The sequence below is a fragment of the Cyprinus carpio genome, unplaced genomic scaffold (genome assembly GCF_018340385.1).
Source record: "Cyprinus carpio isolate SPL01 unplaced genomic scaffold, ASM1834038v1 S000006712, whole genome shotgun sequence".
NCBI lineage: Eukaryota > Metazoa > Chordata > Actinopteri > Cypriniformes > Cyprinidae > Cyprinus > Cyprinus carpio.
In genome coordinates, this window is record NW_024879319.1 from 430,330 (window position 1) to 442,395 (window position 12,066).

Below are 12,066 nucleotides of genomic sequence, written 5' to 3' on the forward strand. Positions count from 1 at the left end.
TTGGTTCGGGAAGATGTCAATCTTTATTAGCGGGAGTGACGTCATGGCTTCCGCCACCAATCCTATCCGGCAACAGAGTTTAAAAGCTCGACTGGATGTATGCGAAGACAGTTTTTGCTTTCCTGTTCTTTTGTGGTTTGTTGTTAATTTGCTCTTTTGTTAGTTTTGGTAAAGTATACTTTGTATAGTTTTGAGTTGACATTTCGTTTCTTTTTGCTAGTTATGTTTGCTTGTGTTATTGTTATCTCCGGCATTGTGTTGAACTTTTTGCCCTAGGCGGGGGAGAAAATCGGACAGGTATGATGTCACGTGACGTACATTTTGCAACACCTAGTGACGTTAATGTATAGACACCCTAGTTAGGAGTGAGCGCCACTTTTGTATGTTTTTGTTTTGTGTTAGGTAGAGTAGGCAAGTTTATGGCGTGAAAACGCTTAATACTTGTTTTCTTTATTTTTTTTCCCTTTTATTAGGAGATTTAGAGGTTGAACTTGAGTTAGACTGGTTTGGTTTTGTTCTTTTCTTTTCTTTGGTGCCACTCTTGTCCTTCTCCCCGATTTACATGTTTTCCTTTTTTTTTTTTTTTAGTTTATGTAAAATTGTATAATTTCCCTTTTTGCTGTTTTGTTATTTTATACACTGTCTTTACTATTGTTGGCACGCAATAAACTATGTTTATTGGCAGGTTTGTGCTGCGTTTGTCTTTTGCTACCCCCACCGGCATGTACAATGATCACAATCTCAATGTTGCCTTTCCTAACCCTGGATCCAAATTAGGAAGTTGTAACATATGCATTACTAAGAACTTCATTTGAATAACTTTAAAGATGATTTTCTCAATATTTAGATTTTTTTGCTCCCTCAGATTCCAGATTTTCAAATAGTTGTATCTCAGACAAATATTGTCCTCCTAACAAACCATACATCAATGGAGAGATGATTTATTCAGCTTTTAGATCATGTATACATCTCAATTTCACAAAACCACGACACTTATGACTGGTTTGTGCTCCAGGGTCACAAATGTGCTTTCACAACCAAAGGAAGAATGCAGAGCTGGAAGTACAAATGTTTTTATTTCCAACAAGTGTTTTGGCCATTGCTGGCCTTTTCTTAGAAAAATGACAGAGCATGAGCAAACGGTGAAGAGATGCATCAAATCAATATGAGACCCCAGTGGGCTCTAGGGACACGGGGTCAGGGCCGCCATCAGCAGCTCCATCTTGTACACAAAGTTTCTTCCTTCCATCCGGCTCCAGTGCACCTCCTTGTAAGGGCCCCTCAGGTGCGTCCATCTGGCGTCCTGCAGCACGTCGCTCTTGGGCAGCTCTTTGGCTTGACTGCGTGGGAACTGAACCAGCACCTTACAGCCGCTCTCCGGACCGTTGCGCACTGCAGACAGACAGACAGCAGCTCTGTGAGTCCTTCAGGCTCATCGTACATTACTGTTTATGGATCTCCACGCTCCGCCGTGAGGTCAGATGTAATAAAGCACGGTTAGCGCTGGCTCAGACTCACCTGAGATGGTGTATTCTCCGTTGGGTGACGTGACCGTGATGGCAGAGGCGTTCCCGATGCTCTCGATGGGGCCGAGGCCCACATGATTACTGAAACTCAACACGTGCCAGCCCATGACTTTAGCCAGCTGCTGCACAGCGTGAACCTGATGCTGCGACATCTGCACACACACACACCCATAATGACATTATGACAGCCAGAGCTCAGACAAAAATTAAGATTTGCTTGAACATCCTAATCTCTGATGGACTGAGGATGAGCTTGAGTGTGTTTCTTCATCAGGTTTGTATAAATGTAGCACTGCATCAGTGTCTCATCAATGGATGCTCTGCAGTGAATGGGTGCCGTCAGAATGAGAGTCCAAACAGCTGATAAAAACATCACAATAATCCACAAGTAATCCAAAGCACTCCAGTCCATCAGTTAACATCTGGAGAAGTCAAAAGAAACAAATCCAGAATTAAGACGTTTTTAAACTCAAATACATAGAGTCCATAATCCATAATAATACTTCCTCCAGTGGAAAAGAGCATCTCCTGTTGTCTCAGACACCATATTTGTTTAGAGCTGTTTAAACGCTGCTTGATCTGTGCAGATTTCTCTCCTGATTCACACCAGAACACTTTTTCACTGGAGGAAGTGTTATTATGGATTATAGACTCTATGTATTTGAGTTAAAAAAACGTCTTAAAGCTGGATTTGTTTCATCTTTTGTCTTCTCCAGATGTTAACTGATGGACTGGAGTGCTGTGGATTACTTGTGGATTATTGTGCTTTTTTTATCAGCTGTTAGGACTCTCATTCTGACGGCACCCATTCACTGCAGAGCATCCATTGCTGAGACACTGATGCAGTGCTGCATTTCTACAAACCTGATGAAGAAACACACTCATCCTGATCTCAGATGATCGTGAGGATGAGCACATAATGTCCATCAGATCCTCATGTGAAAGTGATGTCTCTGTGCACCTGTGACAGCAGGAAGTCCTGCAGCTCCTGCTCCTGGTGTGAGAGCGTGATGACGCGTCCGTCTCGATGCACAACCCCTGATCTGCTCCACACCGAGTTCAGCTGCAGCTGGATCGACCTGCGCAGCAGATTCGAGACAATCAGGGTTAACGTAATTAACCCTCAAGGCCTTTTCACACTGAACGACAAAATTCTGCGTGAATGTTTGGTACAATGGTGCTTTTGAATCAAAACAGTAGATCTCTATGGGGCTATTCACACCAGGGGCGATCATTCGCGGGTGAAAAAGCAAGTGTTTTACTTTTGTTTATATTTTAAGATGTATTCTTGTAAGCAGTATGGATGGTTAGTGTTTCTGGTGTAGAACCATATCTGAGGAAACATGCACTGCTGGTCAGCGCCACCAGAACTCTTCCTGCAGAACTGTGTGAGTGAGGCCCGTCCTCTCTGGAAATGTTTCTGTTATCAGGTCATACTTGCAGATCTGCTCGTATCCCTGCGAGGTGATGAGCACTTTGACGCTGGACTCATACACATCGTTGATGTTTGACCAGTGAGCCTGGATCTGAGGGTCCTCTATACGACTGGCCAGAGTGTCGATGGTCCGCGCCGTCCTGAAACAGAACAAAGACAGACTTTACACGGTCACACCTGAAGGAAACAGATCAGTGAACATTATTAGACACACACACACACACACACACACACATACATGATAAATATCTCAGAACACAGAGATATCTGTTCTTCACAGCCCTACTTTCATTGTTCTTTGCTTAGAGGCTGAAAGAAGCCTGTCGAACACAACTATACACAAACCTAACTACACCGTATTCATGTATGATTACCAGATCATCTTTACTGAGTGGAGCGGTACAGATCTTCAATCACGCACTGAACTCCTGTGTGTGAGATGTAGGGGTCGACCGATTATCGGCGCCGATATTAAGCATTTTTATTGTTATCGGCATCGGCCATTTTCAAAACCGATTTGACGATAAAACCATTTTATTTTGAAATGAGCGATCTGGCACTGATCCAGCCACCTCAGTCAGAGCGCACCGCTCTGTGGCCTAGACTAAGCCCCTGCCCCCATCGTCCATCTGATTTGTTGGGGTCACGAGCCTGGCCAATCAATACGGCTGGCGCGGCTGGAAAATGTTCCGCTCTCACACCGAAAGCACAGGAGCTGATTCAGTGATCATCATCACACATCAATAAGTTATCTCTCGAAGGTAAGAATGCAGTAAACGTTCCTGAAGTTGCAATAAATCATCACTTACACTGAAGTTGCACACACCTAAAATATAATCGATTTATGATGACAAGCCCCGTTTCAGTTATTATACTGTGAATTCCCGGTCAATGTCCGTCATTGCAGTGATATGCTTTAACGGATCATCACATCAGTGCTGAGATAGTGAAACTAAAACCGACTACTTCTCTCACCATTCGGCCAACTTAACTTTATATTGTGAATAGATTATCAACACGAATGAATTCACTCACGTCTGCTGCGGTTTTTTTTTTTTTTTGTGTTGTTCACATTAGCTTCACTGAACTGCGTCCGTTCCGTTAGGGCTCTTAGTCAAATAAATTGCGCATATTTGGAGAAATGTTTGCTTTATTCTAACATGATTGCAAAATAATTTATCATACAGATTCAGAATTACCATTATGCAAATTTTGAAGAGCTGAAAGGGCATCAAGCACGAGCTCCCGATTCCTGATTTAGTTATCTCCGTGGCCGCGCTCGCTCTCATTTGACTAATAACCAGGGTGAGATTTGCCGGGAGGATGGGGGGATTTCCCCCCTTCTGGTCTATGCATCCCTGCCTCTGCTGAATAACTTGTATCCCCCGGTGGGGGGATAAAAACATCATGCAAAAACCCTCTCTGACGTCCAGATCTGAATCAAATGATTCGCGATTCGCGATCCGATTGAAGCGCATCGAAACAGTTGAATCATTTTGCGACGCAATGGTTTAACTGATTCGGAGTTTCAAAAAGCTACGTTGTGTTCTTTGCTCGCTTTCCCGATCGTAATTTTTTGTTGAATAACGCGCGGACATTAACTCATTACAATTTAATAGGCCTAACGTAGGCTTACAATGTTTTTATAAACTGAGATCACACTAAATACCCATTTCCGTCGTATTAAAAACATTTCATAAAATTTTTCAAAGCATCCCCCCTTTGTTTATTCAACACAAATCGCACGCACCTGCTAATAACCCTATGCTAATAACGTAAATTGTCAATAATCTCACATTGCACGTTTCTGGATGACGCTTGTCACTGTATACCTTCCTAGTTTGTATCGCCGTGATAAACAGTCAAACAAAAACATTTTACACATAAAAAAACAAAAAAAACAAAACACTATTACAATATGGGATGTGTGTGATTTTAATGCAATTCTGGGTTGCAAATAATTCTTGCCTTTTTATTCTTCAATTTTGACATTAATTTTCATTTTTACACAAGCACATATCGGTTCAAAATATCGGTTATCGGTCGTCTCCTTGATCTGTAATAATCGGTATCGGCCCTGAAAAACCTGCATATCGGTCGACCTAGTGAGATGCTCACCTGGCTCCTCAGGAAGATGTTGTTTGGCCTGTTTGATGATCTTCTCCAGGAGTCCCTCGCTCTGCTGCAGCGAGCTGATCTCGGCTTTGTCGTAGGCCATGGGTCCCGCCAGAACGCAAGCGCTTTGTGTCCCCAAGAACGGAGCGCTGGCAGGATGAGGCATCACCACCGAGCTCAGCGTCTGCTTGTGGAACTACACACACACACACAGAGATGAGGAGGAGGAGGGGAGGCGCTCCAGGACGAGGTATGCGGTGGGCTGAAGTGTGTGTACCTCTCGGATCAGCTGGTGGAGGTTGTGCTCTAACACATACAGATGATAGTCCGGTTTACTCTTCTCCGGTGAGGCTCTCTGGCTTCTCTTCTCTCCGGTGGAGTGACAGAGAGAGATGGACAGCTGCAGACCTGCACACACACACACACCACACAGACAGGGAGGTACACTAATAACAAACAGCTGCTCTTTTAGAGTCACAAATCATGAATAAAGGTGATGAGAACATGTTACCATAACTATAGGTCTTGAAATATGTCATTAATAATCAGTGTTGGGAAGGTTACTTTGGAAATCAAGTTACCCTATTTAACAATGTTAGGAGCAGTGTAACTATTTCATTATTTATTTACATTTAGTCATCACTTACAAATGAGGGACAATAGAAGCAATCCGAATCAACAGAAGAGCGATGATTGTGTGAAAGTGGCTATTAAACACGTCTCAGGTTAGCTTGACACAGCAATTATTACAATTGAGCTGATAAAAAAATAAAAACTAATAAATAAAAGAAATAAAATATATATATATAGATATATATAATATATATATATATATATATATATCTATATATATATATATATATTAAATATATATATATATATATATATATATATATAAATTGGACACACAATATTGATCTGTGTTGGTAGCGTCGTAAGCCAGGTCCTGATCATCAACGTAATGTAACAGATTACTTTTCTTACATTTCTAATGAATTGTTTTGAACTGTTAATCATTTTGAAACCGTTAAAACAGAACAGGACACACATGCTAACAACGCCTTGAAAAAAACTGTTAATCTTAAAAAATAAAGCATATACTAAACCCAAACAGACTCGTTGAAACCATCGGTGGGTGTTCTCATTTTTAGCAGCAGTCAGAAAAATGTGTGTGAGATCATATTCAGATGTAACCCTCTTATAATCATTAACATTTTCATGAGTAACTAATTTAATTACACTTCAGTAACTGTCACTGATTACAGTTACATTTATTTGTAATAAATTACCTAATTGCTGTGACATGTAACTAGTTTACGTCCCAGCGCTGAATATATATAAATTATGTCTTTGAAGCTAAATACAGTAACACTATATAATAAGATTTAATCTCTTAACCTTTTTAGTTGAACTAACAATGGAAATATTTTAAGGCATTTATTTCAATCTTAGTTATTGTTAATTTCAAACATTTCCAATGGCATTATTAAACTGAGCGAACATGAATAAACTGAATATCAAAGAGTAACACCCACTGTGACAGATGCATTGCTCGTTGTTAGTTAATGAATTAACCAGCTTTAACTAACGCAACCTCACTGTCAAGTGTTCCCTGTTAATACTAAGTACTCGCACAGTGCTTAATACTCGACTGTGATCAGAGTTCCAGTGTGTGCATGCTCGGGCTTCTGTATAACAGCCTCTGCTGAATGAATTAATGAATGAATGAATGAATGAATGAATGGAATGAATGCGTGCACGTACCAGGAAAGGGTTGTGAGATGATCTGGTTCTTGACGACGATGTGAGGGATCTGTGATTGATCTGAACAAGCTTCACGTGAGAGCTGAGCAAAGATCTCCTTACACAGCAGCACATTCTGAGCCGCCTCCAGCTTCACGTGCCACTTCCTGAGAAGCTGAGAGAGGACGGATTCGAGAGGAATACACACTTACCGCTCGTGGAAACAGACCACAACACACACATCTGATAGCACACGACTAAACTTGTGGAGGAGCTGCCCTCTGAGATAAGGATTAAATCCTCCTTTAAAACTTACTGTTTAGGGAAGCTTTTATGTGATTTATGTTTTATTACATTGGCTTTATATTGTTTGAGTAGTTGCTTTTTATTTATTTATTTTTTGTTTGTTACTGCCTGTACTTTTTGTGTGTATCTTTTAACTTTATAATTTTCATATGTATGTAAAGCGCTTTGAGTTGCTACTTTTATTATTATTATTATAAAAGATCTGGAAGTGTTTTGAGTGCTCGTCACTCTTTAGCCTCCAGGAGCTCCGCTGGTTTTGGAGAGCTGAGAATCAGGAAGCTGTCTCTTTCTTTTATAAATATGATAAAACTGAAGACAGGAGAGATGAAGGATGCAGTAACTACTCTATAAGATTAACATGAGAATAATGTTATTTTTATAAAGGATTAATAAAATCCTTTTGATATTCATAGTCATAAATATTCTATATATGGTGTTCAACTCTATTCCAAAGTATAATATTTGTATATGTGTCCCTGCAAGCACAGAAGAAGCAGTCATCAGTAGCACAGATATATTGTAGCAATAGACAACAATACATTGTATGAGTCACATTTATACATTTCTCTTTTATGCCAAAAATCATTAGGATATTAAGTAAAGATCATGTTCAATGAAGATATTTAGTTAAATCTCCCTACTGTAAATATATCAAAACTTAATTTTTGATAGTAATATGCATGCTAAGAACTTCATTTGAACAAACTTAAAGATGATTTTCTCAATATTTAGATTTTTTTGCTCCCTCAGATTCCAGATTTTCAAATAGTTGTATCTCAGACAAAATATTGTCCTCCTACAAAACCAGACATCAATGGAGAAGATTATTTATTATAAATCTCAATTGGAAGAAACTGACCCTCGTGACATGGTTTGATGTGCTGCAGGGTCACACGCATGTGTTAGTCTTACATCTATAAAGGTAAGTATAGTTTTGAAAGCAGCATTTCCTCATCAAGCCGCTCTAGCTGGCTTTACCAGGTTTGGCTTTGGCGCTGTCTTTCTGAAGAGACTGAACTGTGCGAGGTCTCCGCTATCAGGGAGACTTGCTTTCGTGACTGGACACCTGGATAAAACACACCACACCACACACACACACACGGTTCATTGGTTGAAAGCTACACTTTGGTGTCTGTGCTCACAGGTGAGTTATCTTTAATGGACAATCACCTTAATGTCGGCCGACCCCGCCAGGTCGCTGGGGATCGCCCGCTGAGCGGACAGTAATCGTCAGGGACTTTCTTATCCAGGTCGAGTCTTTGTTGTCTTGATGACACTCAAACCGTTCCGTGAGGGGCGGACCAGGGACCCTGCAGAACACAACGCTCTCCACCGCATTGTTAACAACACAACACTTCAGAAACATCAGAGAGGTTTTAAAGCGCTGTCGCATTAACCGGCGCTGCGGTAGATCAGGTCCCATGGGGGGATCTTGTCCCCGACCTTGCGCAGCTTCCACTGTGAGCGCAGACGCAGCAGCCTCCGAGTTGAAGTCCCTCTGTCTGGCGGCTCCTGGTTCTCCGCCAGAGAACTTGTTGAGCTTCTCGCGCTCCCTTCAGCAGCAGCTGGCGGCCGTGTCAGAGAACTTCTTCATTGCTGATTAACAGCTGGAACAGCCTGCGGTTCTGAACTCTCACGCGTCAAACTACATACTTACATATATCTATATTCTATTTAAAAAGGCTACTTTTCCTGTTAGGGGCAAAAAGCTTCTGGCTTCTCTCCTGCGGCCCCAAGGGGCGCATCCAGCAAAATATTACTACCAATAAAATACAGGACTATCTTTGAAAAAACTGAATAACTGTTTATCAGCCATATATAAATTATTAAGTTGCTTAACACTTAGAAACAAAACCGCATCATGTCTGTATGTATAGTTTTACATCAAATGCAACGCTTTGTGCATTTGAATGTGATTTTTATTATTCGACCGAAATTCGAATTGTGATTTTCCTTTTGACATCCCCGCTGCTAACCCAGCGACTGTCCATGAGTAGAGGAGGCATATACCTCTGTGATAACATCGTAATGGTTGTTTTAAACGATGTGGGATTTGACGTTATCCGTATACGTGGAAAACCAAACACAACCACCTCAGAGCGCAGTGCACGCATTCATTAATATTACATCAGTTTGATATACAAATGATGGCATTAGGACGATTACGAACTCTTTTGATAAAGCAAATGTCCCGGCCCACTCATCGTTTTCATCATACCTAGATTTAATTTATCGCATGGATCGATCTTATTGCCTAGATATCCGTAGCCAAAGTGATGAGTTAACTGACCATATCCTTGTATCGTGCATTTCTGTGTATTGATGATAATAACTATATAGCTTCGCGTTATCGTCCGGGCATAACTATTGTTCCAGCACCAAAGACAGATTCACAAATACCCTGCCTGAATTTATCTCAACTGACTCTGTGGTCCCATAAATACACATTAACTAACAAAATGACTGGCAACATGGGCACTATCTTCTCTAATACATTCGAAGCTGTTGCCCCCATCAAATTGAAAAAGGTTAGAGAAAACGTACTGTGCCTGGTCGAACAGTATACCCACGCTCTCAAGAAAGAAACTCCGTAGTCTCGAGCTCAAATGGAGAAAACACGAACTTGTGGAAGTTTTATTAGAATGCGTGAAAACAGTATGTCCAGTTGTATAGACAGGGCTCTAAAAACTGCCAATGACCAAACCATCCCAAGGTTTTGTATTTAGCACAGTGCTATATTAACAAATAACAGCAGACGCCACCCGCGATCTAAATATTCCCTCACATTTAAAATAGTAATGACTTTATGAATTTCTCCACTGGATAAAATAGTTACCATCAGAAATACAATAACAAATGTAGATTCACAGCGCTAATACCTTAGGTTATCTATCGCGACCCAGATTACGCATGTTTACAACTCTAGGACAGGAAGAGCTAAGATAACTTATAACTGCATCTAAAACAACAACATGTTTATTAGATCCTGTACCCAATAAATTACTGAAAGAGTTGGTTACCTGTAGCATAAGAACCGCTTCTCAATAGTATGAACTTTTTTTTCGTCGTTATCTTTAGTCACGGTCCCCAAAACCATTCAAGAAAAGATTGGATGACCAATAACTTTCTCCTATTAAATTCAGATAAGATTAGATATTACTTATCAGTCATCACTGATAAGCTACTACCACTTATTGTAGAAACTTAATTTTTCTGTAGAAGTTGCTTTGGCGATGATTTGTATAAGCAGTTTCGCTAGCAAATAAACTTAGATTGAATTGAATTATTTATTTATTTTTAATGAGAGCACTTAACTTGCTATAGAGTCTTGACTCTGACTTTGAAGTAAGTTTGCTGACTCTGTCAACTTCTAACAGGTGAGAAGCTCTGTGTTTTAAAGTCCAAATCCAACAAATAATACATCATTTTGAAGTTGTTTTAATAGAGGATGTAAAACATTTACAATGTGCTCATTGTGACTCATTTTGCCAGCACAGGTCACATATAGTCTAATTATCGTTATCGAAAAAATCCTAGAAAATATCAAGATCTATTTTTTTCAATCTGGCACAGCCCCAGTCACGAGGAGACCGTACCTTGGTGACGTTGGGGTCCTGGGACACGGGGTCCAGGGGCCATGTACTTCTTCTCCTTGAGCACGCTGAGCACGCCGCGCAGCACACACATCTTCTGTGAGAGCGCCAGCAGGTTATTCCTCACCGAAGTCCCACGGCCACAGCCAGGGCTGGAACTTCACCGCCAGACCTGTCAGCAGAGAGCAGCGCTTGAGTCACGAGCAGGCCTCAGCCCCGCAGTAAAACACTCCCCCCCCACTCACCTCGCCCCTCCTCCTCCGGCCCGCTTGCTCCATCGCTCTCGGCTCTCCCCGCCTCGCCCGGCCCTGCTCCGGAAGTCGGAGCTCTGGTCGAAGCCGACCTCCAGCTGCTTTCCAGCTTGGCCAGGTTCTGAGACATAGAGCGGAGGCACTATCGCCTCCTGACCGCCCAGAGACACTTCCTGCACCTGACGCCACACTGAGACATTCCTCGATGCTGACGCTACACCGCCGACTTCCAGATATCATATGTTGACCGCTGCAGCTCTGCACACACACACACAGAGCTAGATCACACACTGACACACAGAGACACACACACACACACACAGATCACACACTGAGAGACACACACACAGATCACACACTAAGAGAAAAAAAACCCCCCCCCCAAACCCCCACCCAACAAAAAAAAAAAACAGGAATCACCAAACCACCCTCTTGTAATACCATTGTACATACCCATGCATTATACAAAAGTTTGTTCCTCATATGCCAAAACACACACAACCGACAGAGACACACACCTGACACACAGAAGAGAGAGATTAGAGAGAGAGAGATAGAGAGAGAGAGAGAGAGAGAGAGAGAGAGAGAGATAGGCCATTCCACCACAGTGTCACACACACACACGCTCCCTCTCTCACACACACGCTCTCTCTCACTACACACTCTCTCTCTCACACACAGAGCAGTCACACACTGACACGCACCCACACACACACAGAGAGAGAGAGGAGAGAGAGAGAAGAAGAGGCGAGAGATTCACCACACACACACACTCTCTCTCTCTCTCCACAACAACACCTCGCTCATCACCACACACACTCTCACAACACACACACTCTCTCACAACACACACTCTCTCACACACACACACACCCACACACACACACACACACCTCACTCTCTCTCACAACACACACAAAACACACAACTCTTCTCTCTCTCTCTACACACACACCCACACTCTTCACACACACACTCTCCCTCTCCCTCTCACACACACACACACACACTTCCTTCACCACACACTCTCCCTCCCCCCCACACCCACACACACACCCTCTTCATCACACACACACTCCTCCCCTCTCCCTCTCACA

General features: G+C 42.0%; 1 pseudogene; it reads right to left on the reverse strand.

Annotated features, from left to right (window-relative positions):
• Positions 1-1,079: 1,079 nt before the first annotated feature.
• Positions 1,080-11,413, reverse strand: LOC109082558 (annotated as a pseudogene).
• Between the last annotated feature and the right edge of the window lie 653 nt (positions 11,414-12,066).